Raw genomic sequence first — 27,750 nt, forward strand, 5'->3', positions numbered from 1 at the left:
ATGGCGCCGCCGTGGGTAGGGCCGGCGTGCTGCCGTATTCTGGCTGGGAGAAGAAGACATACTTCTAGCCGTGGATCCATGAAACAACAATCTAGATTAGATCAGGGTTCAAACTAAATGTGCACCGTCCGATCGTACACGAGTGGCTAAGATTAGTTGGAGGATACCGCTTCGCCCGATCGCGATCTGGGGCGTTGATCTTCCATCGGGCGGTCGGCGGGCATCACACGACTCATTAAATGTGGACCGTTGGATCTAGATCTAGGGTCCAGCGTAGTTTACCGACTCACCTACGCCGCGATCTGATCTCGTGCGTCCGATTTGGATCGGGCGGCATAGGTCAGCCCATACCCCTTCGCGGGCAAAGTTTCAAATAGACCCCTTGGTTTTCTTCAAAAGAACCCGCCGTCCCCGCGGGGTAGATCTGTGTCTTGGGGAAATATACGAATTAGCCCCTGGTCTTTCGCGGAATAGTGTCCCCAGTCCAATTAGAGAATAAAAGGGATAAGCAATTCAAAAAAATGATTTTCAGTTTAGAAATAAATTCAGAAACTTATATAATTCATATTAAATTCATTTTAGCTCCAAATCAATTCATTCCAGAGACATTAATTTTGTTTTAATATTATCTACCACTTAGTACCTCTGTTTAGCAACAAAGCATGAATTAAAATTATTCATCTGAATTAATCTATACCGTGTACTCAATAACTCTAGAAATTCATAACTCAATAACCATAACTCTGTTTTGATCCATTCTAGTTGCATTAGTCTCACAATAATATTTATTATCATCTGATAACTTTGTTTTGTCATAAGATATAGGTTAAAATGTTGCACTTAGTCTATTCTATATTTAACCACGTGGATCTTCGGAAAACCATAACTTCATAATCGTAACTCCGAATTTAGCAATTCTTGTTCCTACAATCTCGTAGCTTCGCGTAGATTATTATCACACAGTTTATTCTTATGTTTGGTGTAATGTTAATTTTTGCCTATACAATATTTGTTTGTATTGCTACGACTAGAGCGAGGTCACGTGTCATCTGAAGATCATCCTGGTACCTGGAATCTCAAGTGCCAGGCAAGTTGTGCCCTTGATCACTTCTTTTTACCTAGCCATGTTCTGATTAATCATAATGATCTGCATAGGTTAATTTTGATGGGACCCAATAGGTTACCCTAGTTTGATTATCTTTATACCTTGTTACCACTGAACTTTTTGGGTAGTACTTGCTAGTGCTTTATGTGGTTTTGGGTATGAAGATACATTACTCATGATTATACTTTTGTTATCCGTTGTTATTTATCGTTCATGATAAGATCATTATGTTAATTGGAACATGGAGCGACCACCCGGGAAAACAGTGCTACCACAAGGGTTTAATGGGACGCCCTTGGCTGATTAATTAGGAAAGCTAGTGGAGGACTACCTTACCCGAAAGGGGCAAGGGCAGTAGGGGAGTGGTCAGTGTAGGGAGGCCCTCGGGAGGATTTTGCTGCGATGGCGGTCCTGCAAGGGATTCCTGCATTGGAGCTTCCTATAAACTGTAGCGGGTTTTCTCACTACTACAGATCATGCTATATGAGACGGTTAATTTTCAGTTATTAAGACGCTTATGAAGTGTCCAATTTTGATGGAGTCGCAAAAGATGTCCCACATTTAAGATGGTTATAAACCGTCTTAAAAGATATTATATAAGACAGTTTTTAATTTATAACCGTCTGAAAAAGGTATTTGTTTAAGTCATTTTGTCCGATAAACCGTCTAAAAAAGGTATTTGTTTAAGTCATTTTGTCCGATAATCCGTCTTGAATTAGGTTTTTTTAAGACACTGCTTCTAAAGAACCGTAGAGAATACAAACATTAAAAGTCATAAAGTATTTATCAAACTGTCTCGAACATCCTACAATAATAGACGATTACAATAGGAAAACCATCTTATTTAGGTGACTAATAATAGACGTTTTAGAAATTGTCTTATTTAGGAGACTGATATTAGACATTTTGATGACTGTCTTATTAAGATTTAAACGAAATGACTTACACTGTAGTACATTCTTCAATTTATAATCATTTGTTCATACATCACGTTATAATAATTTGAAAGAGAAATATACATACACATATATTGAACAACATTATAATTAATATAATATAAATAAGTACCATTCAATATATCATAAATAAGCATTGTCAAACAAGACATACATAAGTGTACTCTAAATCTAAACTAAAATACAACTATTTGCATTAATGTTAAGCCTAACTTTATAAGAATTCAAGTCTCCACACTTTTGCGACCACCAAATTTGAATTCCATTCTATGTTTTCCTGTACAACAAATAGGAGAAAACTAGACATAGCATGCAAAAAAACTCCAAGCAGCACGTCGATGACCTCGAAGATGCCCTTATGCTTCTCCCGGTTCTTGATCACTCCTACACGCCCGATGTTCCTCCCGCCGGCCACCATGACCACGTTGTCGACGTCAAACTGAACAGACCTCCCGTTGCAGAGCTTGAACTGCACACAAACCAATAGAAAAGCAGTGAGCATTTCACAGACGTACTATGAAAGGGCATGGGAATTTCAAGTGATGTAACTGTATAGATAGACAGAGCAACATCTATTAATAGTCCTAACGATTGTAGCACATGACATTTTCAATGCAAGACTTTCATGCACACAGCATACAACATGTATGGACTGTATAGCAAGGATAAGGTACACAGATCTACTAATAAAAAACAGCAACCTCACAAAGCTACCAAGATCATCATGCTCAACTAGAACAATGAGATGATGTGTAAGAGAATTGAGCTAACCTTGGCATCCTCATCCCTGATTGGGTGAAGACGGAAGCAGCTTGTAGTTCTTGTTTGTCTTAGGGATGGAAATGACATCTGCCAAAAAAATGACACCACAAATCAGCAACCAAAATAGGTGTATAGGTATCTTTATGCATTAATAGAGATATAGGCATACCCATGAACCCAGCAGGGTAGGTCTTGTCAGTCCTGACCATGCCATCAACAAGTATATGGCGTTGCAAATTCATGTATGGTATGAGCTGAATATATAACATCAAATATGAAAAATCTAAAACAGACATACATGTCCAATCATCTACAGTATTAATCATTCATGCACAAGCTGCTTGTTCCAGTAATGCTCTTTCGTGCACAAGTTGCTTGTTCCAGTTCATGCATATTATTTGATGGACGGACGCAGGCAGCAGCAGTGCCAACTCACCAGCAATCAACATGCCACGATGGCAACCGGGCAGGGCACGCAGGAGCAGAGCAGCAGCTAGCAGCTCTAGCTAGGGTGGTAAACCGAGCCTAGACAAGCAGGTGCCAAGTGGTAAGTAGTTAAGTGCATAGTCATCGTGTAATAAAGAGGTCAGCTCCTGTTGCCAACAATGTTATATACTAGTAAAGTACGCGCGCCATGCGCGCGTGGATTATAACAATGGGTGTGTGCTAAGTATATGATATAGTTTGGAGATATAGGCTATAAATATACTAAGAATATAGAAAGTAAATGTAACAAAATATGCCCCACTATGTACCAAATTGCATGGAACAATGGCTCATGCTAGTAGATAACACAGGGACCACATGCTGTTATATTTTTTTGAAGTGTCTTGCAGAAGCCAGATATAAAATAATTGAATTGTAATTTAAAGGGAAGATTGACTTGTATCTGGTCCTTTAACATAACAACCAGAGAGAAAAAAGGAGCATATGAGAAGGTAGCACTCAAATGAGTTCTAACAGCAATAACCAATTCGGAATTTGTTTTAAAAAACCTGTACATGCACCACAACAATTAGGAAATAAGGATATAAGGATGGTACTCAGTAGCAGCAACTGTGGCGTTCCAGATGGAGTTTTCTGCAAGAAAAATGCAGTGAAGTTCAAAACTACATTGTGAGGCATCATGTTCATGTAATTCTGCTAAACAAATAATGGGATCATACATGGAAAAAGGGTTGTTTACTTGTTTCTCTCCCAAATGATTGTCACAGTGATGGAACAGATCTATAAGAAGATTTCCCCCTTGCCTGTGCAGTGTCGAGAACATGAGTATTTACATGAACACTAGTTCCATTAGCAATCCTTTTAGATACATCAGACTGTACCCTTACCCTCTTGGGACATTGGTAATGCACTTCAGTTGCATGCATTTACATGTGAACCTACAAGAGGAAACAGATAGCATTAGCCATCTGGTGTTTGTAACTTTTGTCATTAAAAATACTCAAGTTACTCGGCCGACCTTCATGAAAAACAAGCGCTCAAATCTAACCAGAACTTTGAAGTGAAAACTGAGTAAGACCAAACTTACCACATCGCACATGTTAATCATTAGATTTGTCATTGAATCACCTTTACCAAGTTCTTGGTGACTTCCATGTGCAATTAGCAATCCTTTCCCTAATTCAGGTTGTAAGGCATCTGGTATTGTTTTCGCTTTCCTTTTTCGAAATTATCCTGAAGATAACACCAATGGGAACAAATATGACCCCGACGATGAAGAAAACAGAGACAACCTACAAAACATATGAAAAAGCTCAAAACATTTGTGACCTTGTCCGATGTTACCTTCCTAAATCTCCAAAACCAGTAGCATCATAATCTTCACAACCCGTAAGCCTACCCATTTTGGAGTAAGAATTGGCTTGCAAGCTGGCAACTCCTGCTGTGTGAACTTGGAATCTGTACACAAGAATTTCAGAGTAAGAATAGGTTTGCAATCCGCAAATGCAAGTCACATCACAGTCTTAGCATTTGTCAAGCTGGTGATCACAATTTCTGACCTCATAATGTAATTGGAACCCAGTGTCCAAAGTCCAAACACATGTACTGTAAACAATACCACCATTCCACAACTAGTTTGACGATTTTCATCTTTACTAAACTAGCTACACCACTAAGAAACTTATACTGTTGTGTATCAACTAGACTGACATGTTTCCTTCTGTACTTAATATGACGGGATATCACTAACGAAATAATACCATCATATAACACCTGGATTGATGGTTTCTCTTCTGTATAATTCTTGATGCATCAACAGTAGTGCCTCTTGAGAAAACATACCTTATTCCCAATCACTGCTCCTTCTGGGATTTCTAGCTTGACGACAGGTTTTGCAGTGATGGTCACTTTGCCCTAAAGTTACAGAGAAGAAGTGTCATTACTCCATGACTTAAGCACTGTAAGATATGTGTCTTCATAAAGGAGTCATAACAAACAACATGGGAAAAGAAGCTGCAAATTGTTCCCATTAAGTTTCTCTACATCTTTTTAGCATGATACATGCGGTCTTCGAATAAATACATGAAACTTGTCTGAACTTAGGAAGTTGTTCTGCAACTTAGGAATGTTATAGATGTTCTGTAACTTAGGAAGATGTACCTTCAGTACAATTCCAGAACCGAACCAAACATCACCGGAAACCTTCAAGCTGTCAAGCTCAACAATGCTAGGTATGGACTTGAAGCGACCAATGAAGCTCCCAACCTGCCAATATGTGAAGAAACACGATCATCCTAACCGCGTTTGGACCTCACAAGTTAATGTTTGAACCTCTTTTTTAATGAAAATATAAATGCTAGAATCTGACCTTCTTGAACTCAGGACCAAGTTCAATTGAGGAATTTGATGGATTTGTTCTAGCTGAATTACGTGTAACGAAGCCATCAACCAAGGTATATAGATCAGACTGCAAAGCAAACATAGAAGTTTTCATTTAGACGCATAGAGAGCACATCACATACTCAATTTTATTCAGCATAGCATACAAACCTGTACTAGCTGCAAATCTGATGTCGCCTTAACTGGTAGGAAGCGGGACCTTGGAACGTTGATACCAATGGCATGGTCAAAGAACTGGTCCAATAATGGTTGACATATTCAGATCTAAATGACGATGATGACAGCAGCGGCGCGGTAAGACAGACTAAAGTCTAGAGCAAGCATTAAGAAAGAAAAGAACAACCATATGCAACTATAAGACTTTATTAATTAAGACAAGAACTAACCAAATCTAGGTATCCACACAAAAGAAAACTCCAAATAGTCATTTAAATACTTGCTGATTTGGACAGCAGAACAACAACTATTTGTTTAGTTCATAACTCACAAAATAGGCATCCAAAAAATGTACTTATATGAGTCTTTAATGGTGTGTCTTAAATAGCATGATCTGTAGTAGTGACTGCTGTTTCCTGAAGGTCTATGATTATGTTGTGCAGCAAGCAGTAGACATGGCAAAGTCGTTCAATCCAACAGAGTCGTATGACTCCCATCCATCGATACATGTGCTGCTACATGGCAAAGTCAACCACAAATCTAATACCCTGTGCTTATAGAGCAAGAAAATAGCTATCATATCCGTGTAGGCGGTACCGATCGGTCCAATTGACTGATCAAGACCATTGCCAAAGTGAAACTACGGGACTAGCTGCATTAATTTCAGAACACCTGTAATTTTAGCCAATCAGCAGAAACTGAAGTTTCTGATACTGCCAGTAAGAACAGGATACAGAATCCAGCAGAAACTGGAGCGTCCACTGTTCACACCTAGTAAAAGCCGAGCACGACGACAGACATTCAATCAGGCCAGCGGCATTGCTCCAACTCCAGCATTGCCACCACGCTAGTCACGCCTACTCCATACTAGGATCGACAGACCCGCAAGATTACCATCGCAATTCATCCCTGGGGCGACACAGATCTACCAATCGCCGCCGGACGCCAGGGGGAGCAACCGCCGTGCAATCCGCAACAAATCTTAATAAGTAGACATACGCACGGCCATCAGGCAGCCAGAGGCGGACGGGGGAGGGAGACGCACCTGACATCCGGATGCAGAAGGCTTCCCACCAGTCGCCGGGAGGGTCGCCCGCGGCGGCAGACGACATTGCGACCGCTGCCGCCTTCTTCTCCAATGCCGCCTTCCGGTGTCGCTTGGCTCCGCGCAGCGGCGGCATGGCGCGGACAGGGATGGAATCGGGAGTAGTCGCAATAGAGGCTGCGCTCGTAGCATGCCCTTCGTAGAGGCTCATGGCAGCAATCACCAGCGGTGAGGAGGATGCTTAGGGTTCAGGCACGCGAGAGTATGGGTGAGCCGCGACCAATAGGACCGGCGACAATGCGAGAGCATACGGGAGGAGGGACCCACGGGTTAGGGTTTGGGAGCTGCCATGTGGCAGACGAATTAGGGAGGGAAGTTGGGTCCAAACCAAATCGGGTCGAGGGGCAGTCTCTAGTGAGGGCTCGTGATCAGGAGAGAAAGTGAAGACACAAAAAAATGATAAATAATTTTTCACACATCAGCACGATGTGGTGTCGTCGTACGCGCCAAACGTTAACGTGGAGGGAGGAGGGTTCAGGTTTTAAAAAACCTGAAGAGATATATCATCAAACTAAGTTGAATTCATTACTTACTACATTTTTTCATAATATGTCTAATTAGAAATATCATATGAAGACAGTTTCATATTTAGAAGTGTCTAGTATACCCACTAACATCTAAGACAATTCTTATAGTCTAAACGACTCCAATAATATCTTTATTTGAGATGGTTTCATATACAAAAGTGTCTAATATGCTAACCAAAATCTAAGACAATTCTTGCAATCTTAATGACTCAAAAGGTATATTGATTTGAGACGGTTTTCAATAACAATCCGTCTTAAATCAATATAAGACATTTATTACTATGTAACTGTCTCAAAACACTTGTTTATTAAAGACGGATCTCCAACAAACCGTCTTAACTTACTCATCACCATATGATAAAAGACGGTTCTATAAAATACATTGATATATGTCTTAAAATGTGCGTCTTAAATAAGCATATCTCTAGTAGTGTCTGAAGCTAGTGGAACTTTGTAAAGGCCTCGTAGTGTTACCCTGCCTCGCCTCCTCGGTAGAGGTGTATGGGAAGTCGCGATCCCTTGGCAGATGGGTAACACGACTTGTGGGTAAAGATGCGCAACCTCTGCAGAGTGTAAAACTGGTATACTAGCCGTGCTCACGGTCATGAGCAGCTCGGACCCTCACATGATTAACTTATGGAACTAAATTCAATTTGTCATACGCATTGCATCGCAGGTGATGTTGTTACTTCTGTTCTACTATTTAATTGGGTTGGTATTTACTTATACTTAGTAATTGCTAATAAAATTTTGACCAACTTTAAAAGCAATACTCAGCTCTAACCATCCTCTTTGGTAAGCCTTACACTTCACATGAGCTCCCACCTTTGGCGAGTTCATGCACATTATTCCCCACAACTTGTTGAGCGATGAACGTATGTGAGCTCACTCTTGCTGTCTCACACACCCCCCCACAGGTCAAGAACAGGTACCGCAGGATGAGGCGCGTGGAGGATGCTGCGATGTGTTCGTGAGAGGTCTAGGTCGTCGTCTCCCAGTCAACTTTGGGTTGCTGGACCGTTGTCTCCTTATAATGTAATTATTTATTTATTTTGTATAGAACTCTTGTTATGTAGTAAAGATGTGACATTCGATCCTGTGCCATGATTCATCATATGTGTGAGACTTGGTCCCAGCACACCTGGTGATTATGTTTACGCCCGGGCTTTGGACCCCTAAAACCCGGGTGTTACAGAAGTGGTATCAGAGGAATGTTGACTGTAGGACGAAACCTAGATAGAACTGGACAACCATTGTCTACTTTCTTTTGCTACTCTGATCCTTTCTAAACTTACCTCAATCTTTTCGCATCTATTGCTGCTTTACTCTGATTATTCTTACCTTTTCTCTCTAAAAGACAAATGTGGATTTCACACTTTGGAATCTTGTGCCTAAAGTGACTTTAGGAATAGGAGACCTACACTTAGGAACAAAAATCAAAACTATTTTTGTCAATATTTGTATGCTTGAATGTTTGTTCTTATGATACTTGTCTGATTTGGATCTTTGATTGAGTGTGATGGGTTGTGGAGTAATGTCCACAATTACATCTACATATACGTATAGATATAAATAAATAAAATTCATAAGATAACTACACAACCAAGATGTATCTAGTTTAATAAATCCATCTTATCTTAAAAGACTCTCTCTTATCTTAATATATTCATCTTATCTTGAAGGAATCATCTTATCCTAACCACTTTACTTATCTCATCCTAAAGTAACAACCATGATCCAATCCAAAATAATGAGATCTTGTCTAGTCGAAGCTAGCCATACCAAATACAACCTAGATCTGATCTAATGTGATAGATTAATCTAACCTAACGAAGGCTAACCTTAGGTTGAACTACTCTAATGTAAGTTGCTTAACAGGTTAGTTAATTTGGTGATATAGGTTAGACACTGTCTCTACAAACATATCTTAACCTAAATTAATGTCTTCCACCAACTCGTCCATGAACAATGACCTAACCTACATCACAGGTTGCCTGGTTCATCTATTCCAAAAGCAAAGTAAAACCCTATTCAAACCTACCTACCTCGTATACCCCGGCTATCCTAACCATATATCCTTAGCCATATGTCCTTAACTCGGATGACAACTCCAAGAATAAAGGCCAAAGAAGACCAACCAAGTCAAAGGAGGATAAGCATCAACTCAAGTATTCAAAGATCAAGTTGGATCGCCAGAAGAATCAAGATCCAGAGTTTAGGATGAAGTCCTTCCTTATTATACCCTTGCCACAACCTCTACTTGCCATAACCGTACCTCATCTGACCTAATGAATATCTAGACATACAATATTCATATCATATACTAACTGTTATGTAAAAACTTGAACAAAACTTTGATTCTCAAAACCAAATGAGAAACTAAAATTCTAGACCAAACCTATTATATCCCTTTTCTTACAAATCTCGGGGACGAGATTTCTGTTAAGGGGGGTAGGATTTGTAAGACCTAAAATTGGTAGGAGAAATATATATATATATCATAAAATAATAAAATAAAAAATAAAAAATATATAATAATGTGGTCAGAATTTTTGAAGACCTTTGGAAATCTATTAGGATTCTTCCTTCTAATATTCAACAAAATAATATTAAATTAGTTAAAGTAACTAATAAACTGATAAAGAAAGGTTGATCTCTTGATGATGATTTTGTGGTGATGCATTCTATGGAACACATAAACTTGACCTCTAATTTTGAAAAAAAAACATAAAGTACAAAATGGAAGGAAATGTTTAGGAAACCATTTATTCATCCCATAAATAAATGAGTGATAAGGAAAATAATATTAAAATAAATAATATATGTTATACTTTCATTAGGGCTATGATGGAAATTTGGGAATTTGGAAACTTGAATCTGAAGGGAATTGGAGATTTAGAAAGGAAATTGAATTTGGCTTAAGTATTTCAAACTAGAAATAGAAAAGAATATAGAAAAGAAAAATAAAAGAGAAAACCTAGCGCTGGGCCGATTTATTCTCAACCGGCCCAACTCGCCCTCAAACCAGCCCACCAGCGCGCCCCGCTCACGCCTCACGCCCACTGACAGGCGGTCCCCACTCGCCAGTCGCACGGCTCCACGGCACGCGCTGTGCCTCATCTGTCTCACCCTGCTTGGTGGGCCCTTCCTGGCAGCCACCCACTCGTTGTGCTTCCTCTGGTTCATGGGGCCAAATAGTCATCTCCTCCGTTGCGCCGTCGCAACAACTCGCGTGTCCGTCGGGGTCGGCTGCGTGCGTGCGCGGATTCCGGGCGTCTGGTTCTTGCGCCAAACTAACCCTTGGCAGGCTATAAAACCCCGCATCCAGTCCCCCTTCTCTCCTCGACAACCCCAATCTCCGCTACTGGCGCCGTTCAAGAACGTCTAGCTGCAGTGGTGAAGAAAGAGAAACCCCGTCGCGCCGCGTGAACAAAGAAATTGAAGCTGCCTCGGCCATCCCTTGATGTCCTGGCGTACGGTGTGCTATAGGCTCTGTTGATTGGGCGCGTGATCAACTGGAATCACCGGAATTCGTCGCCAGTGACGGAGGTTCACCGTGCCGCGTGGACAGCTTCGCCTTGCCTCCTAAACCATAGGTAATGCCCCTTGGATCGATTCGACACCTTCTCTGCATTGCTTAGCACCTAGTTACGCTTTGAATCAAGCCCTGGCATGATAATTGGATGCTCCGCGGTCATGGCGCCGCCGTGGGTAGGGCCGGCGTGCTGCCGTATTCCGGCTGGGAGAAGAAGACATACTTCTAGCCGTGGATCCATGAAACAGCAATCTAGATTAGATCAGGGTTCAAACTAAATGTGCACCGTCCGACCGTACACGAGTGGCTAAGATTAGTTGGAGGATACCGCTTCGCCCGATCGCGATCTGGGGCGTTGATCTTCCATCAGGCGGTCGGCGGGCATCACACGACTCATTAAATGTGGACCGTTGGATCTAGATCTAGGGTCCAGCGTAGTTTACCGACTCACCTACGCCGCGATCTGATCTCGTGCGTCCGATTTGGATCGGGCGGCACAGGTCAGCCCATACCCCTTCGCGGGCAAAGTTTCAAATAGACCCCTTGGTTTTCTTCAAAAGAACCCGCCGTCCCCGCGGGGTAGATCTGTGTCTTGGGGAAATATACGAATTAGCCCCTGGTCTTTCGCGGAATAGTGTCCCCAGTCCAATTAGAGAATAAAAGGGATAAGCAATTCAAAAAAATGATTTTCAGTTTAGAAATAAATTCAGAAACTTATATAATTCATATTAAATTCATTTTAGCTCCAAATCAATTCATTCCAGAGATATTAATTTTGTTTTAATATTATCTACCACTTAGTACCTCTGTTTAGCAACAAAGCATGAATTAAAATTATTCATCTGAATTAATCTATACCGTGTACTCAATAACTCTAGAAATTCATAACTCAATAACCATAACTCTGTTTTGATCCATTCTAGTTGCATTAGTCTCACAATAATATTTATTATCATCTGATAACTTTGTTTTGTCATAAGATATAGGTTAAAATGTTGCACTTAGTCTATTCTATATTTAACCACGTGGATCTTCGGAAAACCATAACTTCATAACCGTAACTCCGAATTTAGCAATTCTTGTTCCTACAATCTCGTAGCTTCGCGTAGATTATTATCACACAGTTTATTCTTATGTTTGGTGTAATGTTAATTTTTGCCTATACAATATTTGTTTGTATTGCTACGACTAGAGCGAGGTCACGTGTCATCTGAAGATCATCCTGGTACCTGGAATCTCAAGTGCCAGGCAAGTTGTGCCCTTGATCACTTCTTTTTACCTAGCCATGTTCTGATTAATCATAATGATCTGCATAGGTTAATTTTGATGGGACCCAATAGGTTACCCTAGTTTGATTATCTTTATACCTTGTTACCACTGAACTTTTTGGGTAGTACTTGCTAGTGCTTTATGTGGTTTTGGGTATGAAGATACATTACTCATGATTATACTTTTGTTATCCATTGTTATTTATCGTTCATTATAAGATCATTATGTTAATTGGAACATGGAGCGACCACCCGGGAAAACAGTGCTACCACAAGGGTTTAATGGGACGCCCTTGGCTGATTAATTAGGAAAGCTAGTGGAGGACTACCTTACCCGAAAGGGGCAAGGGCAGTAGGGGAGTGGTCAGTGTAGGGAGGCCCTCGGGAGGATTTTGCTGCGATGGCGGTCCTGCAAGGGATTCCTGCATTGGAGCTTCCTATAAACTGTAGCGGGTTTTCTGAAGCTAGTGGAACTTTGTAAAGGCCTCGTAGTGTTACCCTGCCTCGTCTCCTCGGTAGAGGTGTATGGGAAGTCGCGATCCCTTGGCAGATGGGTAACACGACTTGTGGGTAAAGATGCGCAACCTCTGCAGAGTGTAAAACTGGTATACTAGCCGTGCTCACGGTCATGAGCAGCTCGGACCCTCACATGATTAACTTATGGAACTAAATTCAATTTGTCATACGCATTGCATCGCAGGTGATGTTGTTACTTCTGTTCTACTATTTAATTGGGTTGGTATTTACTTATACTTAGTAATTGCTAATAAAATTTTGACCAACTTTAAAAGCAATGCTCAGCTCTAACCATCCTCTTTGGTAAGCCTTACACTTCACATGAGCTCCCACCTTTGGCGAGTTCATGCACATTATTCCCCACAACTTGTTGAGCGATGAACGTATGTGAGCTCACTCTTGCTGTCTCACACACCCCCCCACAGGTCAAGAACAGGTACCGCAGGATGAGGCGCGTGGAGGATGCTGCGATGTGTTCGTGAGAGGTCTAGGTCGTCGTCTCCCAGTCAACTTTGGGTTGCTGGACCGTTGTCTCCTTATAATGTAATTATTTATTTATTTTGTATAGAACTCTTGTTATGTAGTAAAGATGTGACATTCGATCCTGTGCCATGATTCATCATATGTGTGAGACTTGGTCCCAGCACACCTGGTGATTATGTTTACGCCCGGGCTTTGGACCCCTAAAACCCGGGTGTTACAGTATGCCCGAGCCCCCAGGGGAGGGGATGCCCATACTGTAGTGGTTGTAACAGGGCCTCGGTATGGGTGAAAAGCCTGCTTACGGGATGCATCATCATCCCCGTGTTGGGTGACATTGGGAGTCCTTCACTGTGAATATCGAGGTCAGAGCCCTGCTCGGGCGAGTCGGAAGTCTTCTCGAGGCGATGGTCGAGCTTTCCCTAACGTGCGCCATAGTTGGCGAAGTGGTCGCCTACGAGATTCGCGGTGGAGCAGGTAGCCGAGGCCGAGCTCGAGCGAGGCGGAGACGGTACCTGAGGGCGAGCCTAGCGTCGGGCGGGGCAGAGTTTTGCACTCGAGGGCCGATATGCTCTTTCGTCGTATTAGGTGTCCCATCCAGGGATGACATGCGGTGTTCGCGCATAGTGGCGCATGCGTAATCACGCCGTTGCGCCCGGACGTGACCGCTGTCTTTTTGACACTATGCTCCCATGCCTCTGCGTGGGGTATGTATGCGCATTAAATGCGAGTGTCCCCCGCTGGCCTTCGGGTGTGCCTTGTCCTCTTCGCCTGAGATAGGCTCGGGTGAGACAGATATGGCGATTGTAGAGCAAGGTGACCTCGGGCGAGGCGGAAACGGGTGACATGAGTCACGAGAGGCTCGGGCAAGACAGAGACTTGCCTTAGGCGATGATTTTGGAGGGCCCTCGAGGGAGGGAGGCCTCGGTTAGGGTGGCGCTTTTATGGGGAAGACCCTTACGGTGGGCCTCGGGTGAGGAGATGACCTGGCCTCTTTCCTTCGGGGATTACGTCCGGGCAATTAACCTTTCCTGAGCGCGTTTTTAGAGGTGTAATTCGGGTACCCCTAATTATCACACCCGACAAGTGTGGCTGAGATTATTGGTTCTCTAGATGTTGAGGAGAGGGCGAGAGCAAAAGATAATCATGGAAAAGGAATTAAGACTTATAGTGCCAATATGGTACAAAAGAATAATTCCAATGCATCACATAATAATAAAAAGAAGAACAAGCAACAAAATGCCACAAAGCCCAAGCAGACAGCCACATTCAAAAAGAAGAACAAAGGAGTTGGTTGCTTTGTTTGGGGGAGTATTGATCACTGGGCAAATGCTTGTCCAGACCGCAAATTTAAGCAAGAAAAAAATAGCTCAAGAGAAGAAAACAATAAACATGGTTGTTAGCGAGACTGGAGAAGGAACATCGGGGTATGGTTATCTTTTACTTACCGTTCTTTCAGTGTGTCAATCCCCTGAGTGGTGGGCTGATACTGGTGCTAATATTCATGTGTGTGCTGATATTTCTTTGTTTTCTTCTTATCAGTGCAAAGGGACTAGAGCCTTGCTGATGGGGAACAGATCACATGCGCGTGTTCTTGGTGTTGGTACAGTCATTATGAAGTTTACTTCGGGAAAGGCAATGATATTGAAGAACGTGCAAGATGTCCCCTCTATCAAAAAGAATCTTTTTAGTGACTCATAATTATGTCGAGATGGCTATAAACTTGGTTTTGTGTCTAATAAATGTATACTGTCAAAGTATGGAACATTTGTTGGAAAAGGCTATGACAATGGAGGCTTGTCCTGCTTATCTTTGCATGATACATGTAATAAGTCTGTGAACAATGTTGTTTCAAATGAGTCAAATATTTGGCATTCCCGACTTTGTCATATCAATTTTGGTTGTGTCTCACGGTTAGCAAATTTAAATTTAATACCGAAATATGATTTAGTCAAAGGTTCTAAGTGCCAGGTGTGCATGAAATCTTAGCAACCTCGCAAGCCTCATAAGGCTACGGAGGCGAGGAATTCGGCACCACTAGACTTAATACATTCTGATTTATGTGAGATGAACAAAATTTTGACTAAAGGAGGCAAGCAATATTTTATTACTTTTAACTTTGATTCTACTAGATTCTGTTATGTGTATGTCTTAAAATCAAAAGATGAAGCTTTGCATTATTTTAAGACCTACATCGATGAAGCTGAAAATCAACTCGAGCGGAAAATTAAACAGTTAAGGTCTGATCGTGGTGGAGAATATTTTTCGGGTGATTTTCCTGATTTTTGTGTGGAACATGGTATTATTCACGAGAGGACACCGCCATACTCACCATAATCCAATGGGGTTGTTGAAAGAAAGAACCGTACTCTAACTGATTTGGTTAACACCATGTTAGAGACTTCGGGACTATCTAAGGAATGGTGGGGTGAGGCAATCTTGACGACGTGTCATGTCCTAAATAAAGTTTCCACAAAGAACAAAGAAATCACAACATTCGAGGAATGGGAAAGGAAGAAATTAAATATCTCCTATTTGCGCACCTGGGGTTGTTTGGCTAAAGTGAATGTGTCAATTAATAAGAAGCACAAATTAGGATAGAAAACTGTTGATTGTATTTTCCTTGGGTATACTTTCCACGACATTGGATATAGGTTTTTAACAATAAACTCTAGAGTATCGGACATGTTGGTTGGTACAATTATGGAGTCTAGAGATGCTACATTTTTTTAGGACGAATTTTCTATGAAAGTTACACATGATATGTCTAATGATGAACCAACGATACCCCATGAGCATTTTATTCCGGTAGAACACACTGAGGAATCCCATATACATAATCCTGTGGAAGATGACAATGTATCAACTCGAAAGAGTAAGAGACCAAGGATTGCAAAGTCCTTTCGTGATGATTACATTGTATATCTTGTGGATGACACACCAAGTACCATTGAAGAGGCATATTCCTCTCCTGATGCTGACTTTTGGAAGAAAGCAATAAGGAGTGAGATGGATTGTATTATGTCTAATGCAACTTGGGAGGTTGTTGAGCGTCCTTATGGGTGTAAGCCCATTGGGAGTAAATGGGTGTTCAAGAAAAAGCTTAGGCCTGATGGTACTATTGAATGGTACAAGACGAGGCTTGTAATTAAAGGCTATTACAGAAGGAAGGTGAGGATTTCTTTGATACTTACTCACATGTGGCTCGATTGACCATAATTTTATGCTACTTTCTTTGGCTACCTCTCATGGTCTTCTCGTCCATCAAATGGATGTTAAGACAACATTCCTTAATGGAGAACTAGATTACGAAATTTACATGGAGCAGCCAACTGTGTTTGTAGCAAATGGTCAAGAAGGCATGGTGTATAACTGATTGAAATCTTTATATGGCATAAAATATGCACCTAAGCAGTGGCATGAAAAGTTTGATAGAACCTTGACATCTGTCGGCTTGGTCGTAAACGAAGCAGACAAATGTGTATATTGTCGTTATGGTGGGGGCAAGGGAGTAGGTTTATGCCTATATGCTGATGACATTCTAAGCTTGGGGACAAGTCTTCATGTGATTAAAGAGACAAAAGACTTTTCGTCTAATAATTTTGAAATGAAAGATTTGGGAGAAGCTGATGTTATTCTTAACATTAAGCTATTGAGAGAAGGCAATGGTGGGATCACACTTGTGCAATCCCATTATGTGGAAAAGGTTTTGAGTCGCTTTGGTTTTAGCGAATGTGAACCTGCTCCAATGCCTTATGATCCTAGTAAACTATTGAAGAAAAATCGAAGGATAGCTAGGGATCAATTGAGATATTCCTAAATAATTGGTTCACTCATATATTTAGCTAGCGCTACGAGGCCTGACATCTCGTTTGCTGTGAGCAAACTTAGCCGATTTGTTTTAAATTCGGGAGATGATCACCGACGTGCTCTTGAGAGAGTTTTGCGCTATCCATTAGACTAGGTACTATGAGTTTAGGCATCCATTATACCGGGTACCCAACAATACTGGAGGGTTATTGTGATGCAAACTGGATATCTGATGCTGATGAGATATATGCCACAAGTGGATATGTGTTTTCACATGGATGTGACATTGTTTCATGGAAGTCTTGCAAGTAGACCATCTTAACGAGGTCGACTATGGAAGCAGAACTCACAACATTAGATACCGCTTTAGTTGAGGCTGAGTGGCTTCATGAACTCCTTATGGATTTACCAGTGGTTGAAAAACCTGTGTCGGCTATTTCCATGAACTGTGATAATCAGACATGATAATTAAGATAAATAGTTCTAAGGATAATATGAAGTCGACAAGGCACATAAAGAGGCATTTGAAATTGTCAGGAAATTGAGAAACTCTGGAGTAATAGCATTGGATTATGTCCATACGTCTAAAAATCTGAAAGATCAATTTACTAAGGGGCTGTCACATAGTGTGATAGATAGTGCATCAAGTGAGATGAGCCTAAGACCCACCAAAATTTTATCATAGTGGTAACCTGATCTATGTGATTGGAGATCCCGTGAATTAGAATGGTGAAACAAGCTAGTGGTAGACTGAGAGGAAAGACCCTTAATAAGGCTCATTTCAGATGCATATCTTTCCTTACTGTAAGGTAGGTTGGTGTTTACACCTTAATATATTTCAAGTGGCTTTGTGAAGCAAAGATGTTGTCCTACAGAACATCTTTAGAGGAACCTACCTATATGGGTTAACTGCTAGTCACGGTTTATGAGATCTGGGTGGCCTCTAGATACCCATGAAAGGCTATGGAGTTTGACTTATATGCTCCAACCAGAGGGGATGCATTCAGCAATCTAGTACTGGTAAAGAGTTTAGATGAAGCTCATTCCACACAAAATTGCCAATTCAAGGCCTAGTCCATTGTGTAGTTGTGGTTAAGTGTAGTCTAGGTTCTAGTTGGATGTTTAACTTAACAGTCTCCATCGAAACACCAGTATATCAAACATTTGAGATGATGAGAGCATTTTTGTGTGACTTAGCATTTGGTGGAAATTGTTGGATTAATGTGGGCTTTGCCCAATTAATATTCAATAATAGTCAATGCTAATGGCCCACTTTAATGCTACGGTGTACTAATAATTTAGCACTATATTGGAACTTCAAGGGACAAATCAATCAACTTAAATAGGTGGACTACTAGTGCATCTATTAAGAAGTTGAGAAAAGGATGCAGGATTGCCACGCACGCGCGTGCCGCTGCCGGCTGGATCGAGCCATGGCCGAGGCCGTGGCTCGTGGTAGATCGGACCTTGGTCTGAATATTCCTTTCAAACGGTTGCACATTTTTCCTGGAGTGATAACCATCATGATGATCGTCCGTTTCCTGTCTTATGGATAGTAACAGACGTCAGTTACTCGTTAGTTTCTAGTTCTAATGGCGCGACTATTACTATCTGTTGTCCTTCTCCCCTCCTTCTGACTGCGTATAAGAATGGAGGGGGAGGACACTCTTCCGGTTACACGCGCGATCTCTCACATACGTTGGAAACAACATGTCCCCGTCCCACCTTCTGCGAGCACAGAGAGTGGGAGAGCAGGCCTCCGAAATCGCCATCTGCAGAACACTTGCACGGGTGTGCGAGCGATCAGGTTTTTGGGGAGCGTACTCACGACTGCTCGCTTCATCCGTTCGACCAGCAGCGCTTTGTATACTTCTGTTGTTTGTCTTCTAGTGACCGTTTGAGGGACTGCATGGCGTATATCTTTCTGCATCAACGGTCTACGACTACATCAAACATGAACATGAGATGTCTCGTGTGAATGGAACCAAAGCATCAGTACCTCCGGAGGGTACTTTCTGTTTTATGTACTTGTGCATGTTTCATTTCTGTTTACTACTTATACGAGTAGTGATACACACATGCACATACATGTCATCACATTTATCACACTGTTCTTCTAGATTAAATTAAAACTGATAATGCCTAATTTTCTAAGAAGAAAGAACATGAAAAAATAAGATGAAGATCAAGGAGAGTCTGTTGAATAAATAGACATTTTCTAAATTAAATTCCAAATATAAATCATGATCAACAATAAATACTCTAGGTGTTTATTCCACAACAAGTTGGTTCTCGAGTTAATTCAGCAGGTTTTGCGAATAAATCCCGCTAGAAATCCAGAACCCTACCTAATTCTGCACACGCGCGGACCATCCATGCTGCCACCATGGACCGTCCGCCTGCCCATTTTAAGGCTCAACACTCCCAATCCACATCTAGCCGGACAAACCATAGAGTTGAATTGAAGGAGATTTAATTATCTCCAATACCCTTTAATCCACGTCAAACAGAATAAACCGTAGATGATATAAAACTGAAACGGCCGGGGTGATGCATATGGTTTGCAGAGAGAGAGAGAGCAGACCAGATTACATTTTGTTGTGTGTTTTAATTTATTTTAAAAAAAACACACTAGCTAGCCCTAGTACGCGCGCCAATGGAAAGAGAAGCAATATATATATATATATATATATATATATATATATATATATATATATATATATAGAGAGAGAGAGAGAGAGAGAGAGATAAATAAAGTACAGCAGTAATTCCTCTAACTTAATCATGTCATGGATTCCTCAAATTTATCTCTAATTAAAGTTACATGATTTTCGCATGAAAAGCTCATTTTTTGGGCTCAAACCCATTCCTCTAACTTGGAAGCAAGAACGAGCAAGGCTTAAGCATGATCTTGGTGGCTAAAGGGTCATTCTACTAGCAAAGTTAAGTCATCATGATTGATGTTCATGTATTTCTATTTTTTATTCAAGTTTAGCTCAGTCTCTAATTACTAAATTCACCTACCAAATAAGCCTCCCAAAGAAATCTCTCTAGCGTAGAACCCAAATTAATTGTGGCCAACAAATGCTACAAATTATGCCACTCATCTAGTTTTACCCCACTATTGGTCTATGGGAGAATAGGTTGGGGATGACACCAGGTACATCGGCAACTAAAGCCATCTTATTTCTCACAATGTTAAAAAGATTTGGATATTACTCTTTTAGAGGTCTATTTAGAAGCCATCTATCCTTCCAAAACCTGGTGGATTGTCAATCACCAATCCGGAATCGGCCCCATCGCAAAAAAATCATCTTTAAACATCATGAGACTAGACCAAAATTGAGAATCTCCTGGTCGTCACGAAACTTGAGCAAGCGTTTTGGATCCTAAATACTTGTTTTTGAAAATTTCCTTAAACAACCATTTGCTAAGCAAGTAATATTCTTAGTAGCTAGATTCACTACCGGAATCGATCGCTTTGCCAAGTGCCTGAAGCACTCGGCAAAGCCTAAAAAACACTCGGCACAGTCTTTGCCAAGTGTCGCACTTGGCAAAGAGGGTTCGGCGAACAGTACATCGGCAAAGCCTTCTTTGCCGAGTACTTTTTCTCGTGCCGAGTGCCAGGCAGTACTCGGCAAAGAAAAGCCGCTGTCACGGCGCTGGGGTGACGGAGTTAACTTTGCCGAGTGTCTACCGGCCAGCACTCTGCAAAGGATCCGTCAGCGGGTCCCTCTGTCAGCTTCTTTGCCGAGTGCCAAGGCCACCGCACTCGGCAAAGAAACTATACCGGTGCCTAGGTACTGGTACTTCGCCGAGTGCTATGACCCTGACACTCGGCAAAGACCCTCTTTGCCGAGTGTAACACTCGACAAAGTGACCAGTATACACCTTTTTATTTGTTTTTTATATTCCATCCAAACAAACAAAAGATATCACATATACATCACAAATATCATCACAAATATCACATATACATCACATATCACACAAAGACCATAAATCAAACATAAGACACTCAAGAACATAAGTCTCATAAGTATCAAGTTCTCACATAAGTATCCAACACAAACATAAGTATCCAAACACAACATTACCAAGAAGTTTTGAAGTCACAAGTATCTCATAAGTATCTCACAAGTATCTCATAAGTTCTCACGTCTTTGAAGTCACAACATAAGTCTCATCGAGGTGGGTGGCTGGACTGGTGCGGCGATGGACTGGGCGATCCATGAGGGTTGTTGGATGCCGCCCTAGATTGTCCCTGCACAGAGAAGAGATTGCATGTGTTATACCAAATATATTACCAACATCTAACTACAATTTTGATACTCACAGGAGTTTGGAATAGACCAGGGTCAACTGTAGGGAACAATGGAGGTGGCGGAGCGAAACCCTATGCGGCGCCAAGGCTCTACATGTACTGGAACATCTCTGCCATCCTCTGCTGATCTGCCAGGCGAGCCGCCCGCTCCGCCCGCTCCGCCTCCCGCTCTGCCATCATCCTCGCCTCCATCTCTTGATGTTCCCTCCTCTCTTCTTCTAGCTGGGTCTATAATATTACAAGCCAACATTATAGTAACTCGAAGAGAAGGTATATAACTCAAGGAATGACGAGTTACAGAAGCACTAACCTCGAGTTGCTGTATGCGATGCTGTGAGCTATCGTGCCGAGGTCGTATGGCTAGACTCGAGCCCGTGCTCCTTGCTCGCACCTGAGACAGAGTGGGAGTGGAGGACGAGTCGATTGCCCCGTCGGCAATCTAGTACCGCCCATGTCTCTTGCCTCCTCCGACCCTCATGAGCACATCGGGGTCGATCTACTCGGTGCTTGGATCATATTCTGGGCCATGGACCTTCTGTGCCACGGCGGTGTAGTCATGAAGGCGGCTGTAGACAGCGGGGTTGCTGTAGGCCTCGGGCCCATCATCCGGGTTGTAGGTGACGTCGGACGTCGCCTTGCCCTTATGGGCCATAGCATAGGCCAAGAAGATGGAGCAAGGTCGGCCACCATGTGACGCCGACTGTAAGAAAACCAATGAGATAGTTAGAAATAATATCTAATCCAGTGCTATATACTTAAATAAAAAAGAGGGTGTACCCATGCTTCTGCATATTGGCCTAGGCTCCGGCTGCCTTGGTGGTGGGAGGGACCTTGCATCATCAGACGTCGTTCCCGGCTAGCGTTGTGCGCCTCGTCCCACTCAGGCGAGCACCACCTATCCACCATCTACTCCCAGCATGGAGGATGTGCGACGCACCAATATGGAATCATCTACAAAGTAAACACGTAAAGTGCATATCAGAAGATAAAATTCATGCATGGAGTACTGCTACCAAACATGCATGACTTTACCTACAGGTACTGGTCCCTGGTCAACGACATGGTTCGGGCTTGCTGCTTGGTCACCTTCTCCCCAAGGACGAAGCCGTGGTAGCTAACGATGGCCTAGATTCGGGCCTCATAGTGCATGTCCACGATGAGCTTCTTACAGCTCGTGGTGGCCACCACATCCGCCCTAGCCTCGTATCCAGCCTCGCATATGAAGAAATCCTGCATACAAAAACGATGTATCCATACATTATTTCAAGAATGTGCAACAAATGCGACATACTTTACATTATACTAAGACTTACCCACAGCTCTTGCTTCACCCGCTCCGCCTTGTTATTGAATTCCCGGCAGTCCCGGTCTACTGCATCGGGGGCGACGGCGTAGTGGTCGAAGCTGTAGGCTGGGCCCATCACTCCGGCGTACTCAACCAGTCCAGGGAAGTGTTCCCTGCACAGCAGGCCGAGGATGCCATTGGGGTTGCGATGATGACCCCCAGCATAATCCACAACCGTCCAAGACCTGTCCAAGTGATAAATAAAAAGTATTAGTTTATATTATGATTTTGAACACATAATATGAACAAGAATGAAGAACATAAAGTTACATGCCTCTCCCCATCTGGCCAAATCAGCGGCTGCCTGTCCCGAAGTATGGACGCTGAGGGAGACTCGCGGGACCTCGCAGATAGACGCTCCTCGAACCTGAGGCACCAGAACCTAAGGCAGCCTGCTGAGCTTCGTCGTTGTCCTGCTGCTAGTCGTCGTCATCCTGCTGCACCGCCTGCTGCTAGACAAGGTCGTCCTGCTGCGCCGCCTGCTGTGCCTCGTCCTGCTCTGCCTCGTCCACCGTCCTGCTCCTCCTCCCCCCTCCTCCTCAGCCAACCGCCCACCATATTTATCCAACAACCTACAATTAAGAGTAAACAAATAAGCACATATAAAAAGGTGTATTTAAAAACAAGTGCGAAATAAAAAGTCATATAGCATTACATCGATTAAAAATAATCTTCATATGTGTCGGGGTTAGCCGGATCATAACTCTCATCATCACTATCAACCATTTCATAGTCAACACCATCTGAAGGCGCAAGTTCGTCATTAATATCATTGCCTTCAAGGATTACTAAGTCATTATCATTTTGCACCTCATCACCCTCTTCATCAACAACCATTTCAATATCTACGTCCATTCCGATAGCTTCGGTTAAGTCTATCTCAAATTGTCCTTCTAGCCCATCTTCTTGGAAGAACTCTCCATCATATGTGTCCGGGTCTAAGTTATAATCTTCATCGTTAGGAACAGGTAATCTCCCGTGCGGCGATACCTTATACACAACATCCCAACCCTTAATATGTTCTTTCGTTTGGCACGCATATGGGAGATAATACACTTGTGTGGCCTATTGGGCCACGATATAGACATCGTCTCCTGGTAAGGTGGAATCTTGTCGAATTTCGACTATCCCAAGATTAGAATGTGTCCGTCTCGTCACTTGAGGGTCAAACCAATGACATTTGAGTATCACTGGAGTAAGAGGTTTGGAACCATAAAAATTGAGTTCATATATTTATTCGATTCGTCCAAAATAATCGACATCATCAAGGCCGGGCGTAAAGACTCCATAACACGTTGTTTTCCGATTGGGCTGACTTTGGTCGTAGTTTGTTGTGCGAAAACGGTATCCATTGACATCATACCCAGAATATTTCTTGACCCTATAAGCAAAGTCGTTGGCTACTTGTCTCAACTCGGCACTCATAGACGGATCTCTTTGGCCCTGCAAGTATTCACAAGTTAAAAGACGCTAAATTGAGTTCATAGACGGATCTCTTTGACAAACTAAGCATGTACCTTACGTTTGAACCAGGAAATGAAATTGGGCAATCCATTTCTCGCACCCTTTCTAAGAAGAGTGTCATATTCCTGTGGAGTGGGCTCCCTTGATCGACGCTAGAATTCATGAAGAAATTGTTCCATGTATGGCGTCACTTCTTCAAGGTTGGTCAATACATATAGCATGATATGCCGCCACTCTTCATGTGTCAGGGTCTTGGTGGTCGAGCCACTTGCGCTTCTGAGTTGGCCTCGAAATATGCTAAGGTTCGATTCATTGTCGCCATTCTTGTAACGAGGGGGTGGATTATGCACGCTCGGCAGTTTGTCACCATAATAAGTTGTTGTGAAGTTTGACACCTCCTCTAGAATGTATGCCTCTGCAATGGAAGCCTCGATTTTGCATTTATTTCTACATTTCTTTCGGATAGTCTTTAGACATCTCTCGATTGGATAGCACCAACGTCCCTGCACGGCCCCCCCCCCCATTCGTGCCTCATAGGGGAGATGAAGAATCAAATGATGCATTGGATTGAAGACGCCGGGTGGAAATATCTTCTCAAGCTTACACAGGAACACGGGTGCCAATCTTTCCAAGTCTGCAACCACGGGCCGAGATAACTCTTTTGCACAAAGCTGACGGAAGAAATAGCTCAACTCTGAAAGCGCTAGCCAGACATGCTTAGGGACATAGCCTCGAATCATCGCAGGAAGAATCCGTTCAATCCATATGTGGAAGTCATGACTCTTCATCCCTAAGATTCGCATAGTAGATAAGTTCAGCCCCCTACTCAGGTTAGCTACATACCCATCAGGGAACATCAACATCTTAATCCACCGAAGTACTTCCTTCCTTTGGCCCCTGCTTAGGACGAAATCGGCCTTAGGCCTTCTCCATGTCTTTCCACCACTTGGTGGCTTCATCTCTTGGTTTGGTCTATCACATAACACTGCCAGATCCACTCTTGCCTTTACGTTATCCTTTGACTTATCAGGAATGTCCATAATTGTTGCCCAAAGTGCATCGGCAACATTCTTTTCAATGTGCATCACGTCAATGTTGTGTGGAAGGAGCAGGTCGTCATAATAGGGGAGCCGAGTCAAGCCAGACTTATGTGTCCACATATGTTGCTCACCATATCCCACAAAACCACCTTCTGTATTGGCCACGAGCCTATCTATCTGTTGACGAATTTCGGCACCAGTCATCGTTGCAGGTGGGCGGTCTGTCACTACGACACCTTTTGTAAAGTTCTTGATGTGTAGGCGGAATGGATGGTCAGGAGGGAGAAATTGTCGATGTTTATCGAAGGACGAATATTTGCCACCCTTTTTCAACCAAATGAACCTAAGAGCTTCCTTACAAACTGAGCATGGGAACTTACCGTGAACACACCAGGCGCATAATAGCCGATACGCCGGTAAGTCATGCATGGAGTACTGGTACCAAACATGCATTCTAAAGTTTGTCTTCGTAGCTCAGTCATACGTCCATACCCCTTCCTCCTAGGCACGTACCAATTCATCGATCAAAGGCTCCATGGACACACCCATTTTATTCCCCGGGTGTCCGGGAATTATCAACGACGCGAATATATTATGCCTTTGAAAGCACACACCAGGGGGAAGATTGATTGGGATAACAAACACGGGCCAACATGTGTACGGGGCAGCGCTCATTCCATAGGGATTGAACCCATTTGTGGCCAGCGCAACACGTACATTACGAGCCTCTTCGGCTTTCTCACGGTGAATGGCATCAAAGTGTTTCCATGCTTCACTATCGGATGCGTGCACCATCTTGTCAGGATTGTATCGTTTTCCATTTTTGTGCCATGTCATATGTTTCATAAATTCCTGTCATGTATAGATGATGGATCCTCGGTATGAACAGAAGGTGCCGTAGGATTGTCAAGGGGATGTCGAGCTGCCTCTTCTGTCCATCACCAGAGTCTACCTCCATGAACTTAGACGATTTACACTTGGGACAGTACTTTGCCTCTGCGTATTTTTCCTAAATAGCACGCTGCCCTTCAGACAAGCATGAATCTGCTCATACGTCATCTTGAGTGCATGAAGGAGTTTCTGTGCCTTGTACATGCTCTTTGGCAGAACATGATCATCCGGAAGCAGGCTCCTGATACTGTCAACAAGCCATCGAATGCGTCTCTACTCATGCTGTACTGCGACTTGAACACCATTACACGCCCGATGGCATCCAGTAACTTTTGTCTGGCCGTGAAGGGGCTTCTATGCCGCGTCAAACATGTCGTAGAACGCCTTTGCAGTCGGCTCTGGCTTGTCATCCATACATCCTCCCGTGTACTGTGCCTCGTGATAGTCGTTCAACATATCCGCTACCCCCGCATTGGCATCATAATCCTCGACACGTTGTCTTAGCACCTCCTCTCTCGTATGATGTGCTTCACCATGAAAGATCCATCGAGTATAGCCCGACGTAAATCCATTATTCCAAATATGTTCTAACATGGTCTTCTATGGTTTTCTTTTCCGGTTGGCACATTTGCTGCACGAACATGGGACTAGACTCGCTCCTTTAGCAGCTTTGCCATATGCCCGTTCCACGAAATCATCGGTCTTTCTAATCCATTTAGGGGTGACATCGTTCCTTCCTCTACGGCCCGTGTACATCCACTCACGGTCCTCCATCCTCTAACAGAAGCCTAGCAATAGAAAATTTCGGTAGCACCTCCCCTGCACGGGGAGGTTTCTAAAACCTGCAAATAAAAGTATCAGCACGATGGCTGACATCCACGCATAATTCAACGGCACGATGGCCGGCAATCACATATAACCATAGCCACATGCAAACTACATTTAATTCCTAAAGACCAATCATACGCATATATTAGAAATGTAATTTTCTATAGACCAATCACATGCAAACTACGTTTAATCACATATAATCAGTTTAATCACATATAATCAATCACATGTAATTTCCTATAGACCAACCATACACATATATTAGAAATGTATACCTTAGCCAGGGAGGATGGCGGAGATGGCGGGGTGTCTAGAGATTGGCGAGGGCGAGGACGGGATTGGTGGGGAGATGGCCGGAGCGACGGTGGTTGACGGAGATGGGGCGGCGAGGAGGATGGCCGGTGAATTGTCGGGTCGAGGGCGAGATTGGCGGAGAGATGTTGTGGCGGGGTGGGGTGGCGGCGTGCGGGGATGGCGGAGCGCGGGGGCTAGGGCTGGGGCGCAAGGGGGGCGGCGGCGGCGTGCGCGGGCGGCAACGACGGCGCGAGGGGGGGGGTGGGGCGCGCGGGCGGGGCGCGCGGGCGACGGCGGTGCGCGGGGGGGTGGCCGCGGCGCACGGAGGTGGCGGGGTGGCGGCGGCGCGCGGGTGAGTGAGAGAGTGAGAGAGAGTGAGTGGAGAAGGAGAAGGAGAAGGAGAGACCACAATATCTGTTAGTTTCACTTTTTTGTCGAGTGCCCGTGATCTGGCACTCGGCAAAGATTTTTTAAAAATAAAAAATATACTTTGC

The 27,750-nt window shown here is 43.1% G+C and overlaps 2 long non-coding RNA genes and 1 pseudogene across 2 annotated transcripts; 1 reads left to right on the forward strand and 2 right to left on the reverse strand.

Moving 5' to 3' along the window:
• Nucleotides 1-2,162: 2,162 nt before the first annotated feature.
• Nucleotides 2,163-3,605, reverse strand: LOC103635918 (40S ribosomal protein S4-like; annotated as a pseudogene).
• Nucleotides 2,875-3,729, forward strand: LOC109941570 (uncharacterized). The gene is made up of 2 exons (XR_002264233.2): nt 2,875-2,958; nt 3,621-3,729. It is a non-coding gene; the product is annotated as an uncharacterized lncRNA (long non-coding RNA).
• A 1,440-nt stretch (nt 3,730-5,169) lies between these two features.
• LOC103635917 (uncharacterized) lies at nt 5,170-5,917 on the reverse strand. Its single transcript, XR_557684.2, has 4 exons — nt 5,821-5,917; nt 5,639-5,737; nt 5,431-5,535; nt 5,170-5,184 (listed from the first exon to the last, which is right to left on the reverse strand). It is a non-coding gene; the product is annotated as an uncharacterized lncRNA (long non-coding RNA).
• Nucleotides 5,918-27,750: the final 21,833 nt, after the last annotated feature.

This window comes from Zea mays, chromosome 8 (genome assembly GCF_902167145.1).
Source record: "Zea mays cultivar B73 chromosome 8, Zm-B73-REFERENCE-NAM-5.0, whole genome shotgun sequence".
Classification (NCBI taxonomy): Eukaryota; Viridiplantae; Streptophyta; class Magnoliopsida; order Poales; family Poaceae; genus Zea; species Zea mays.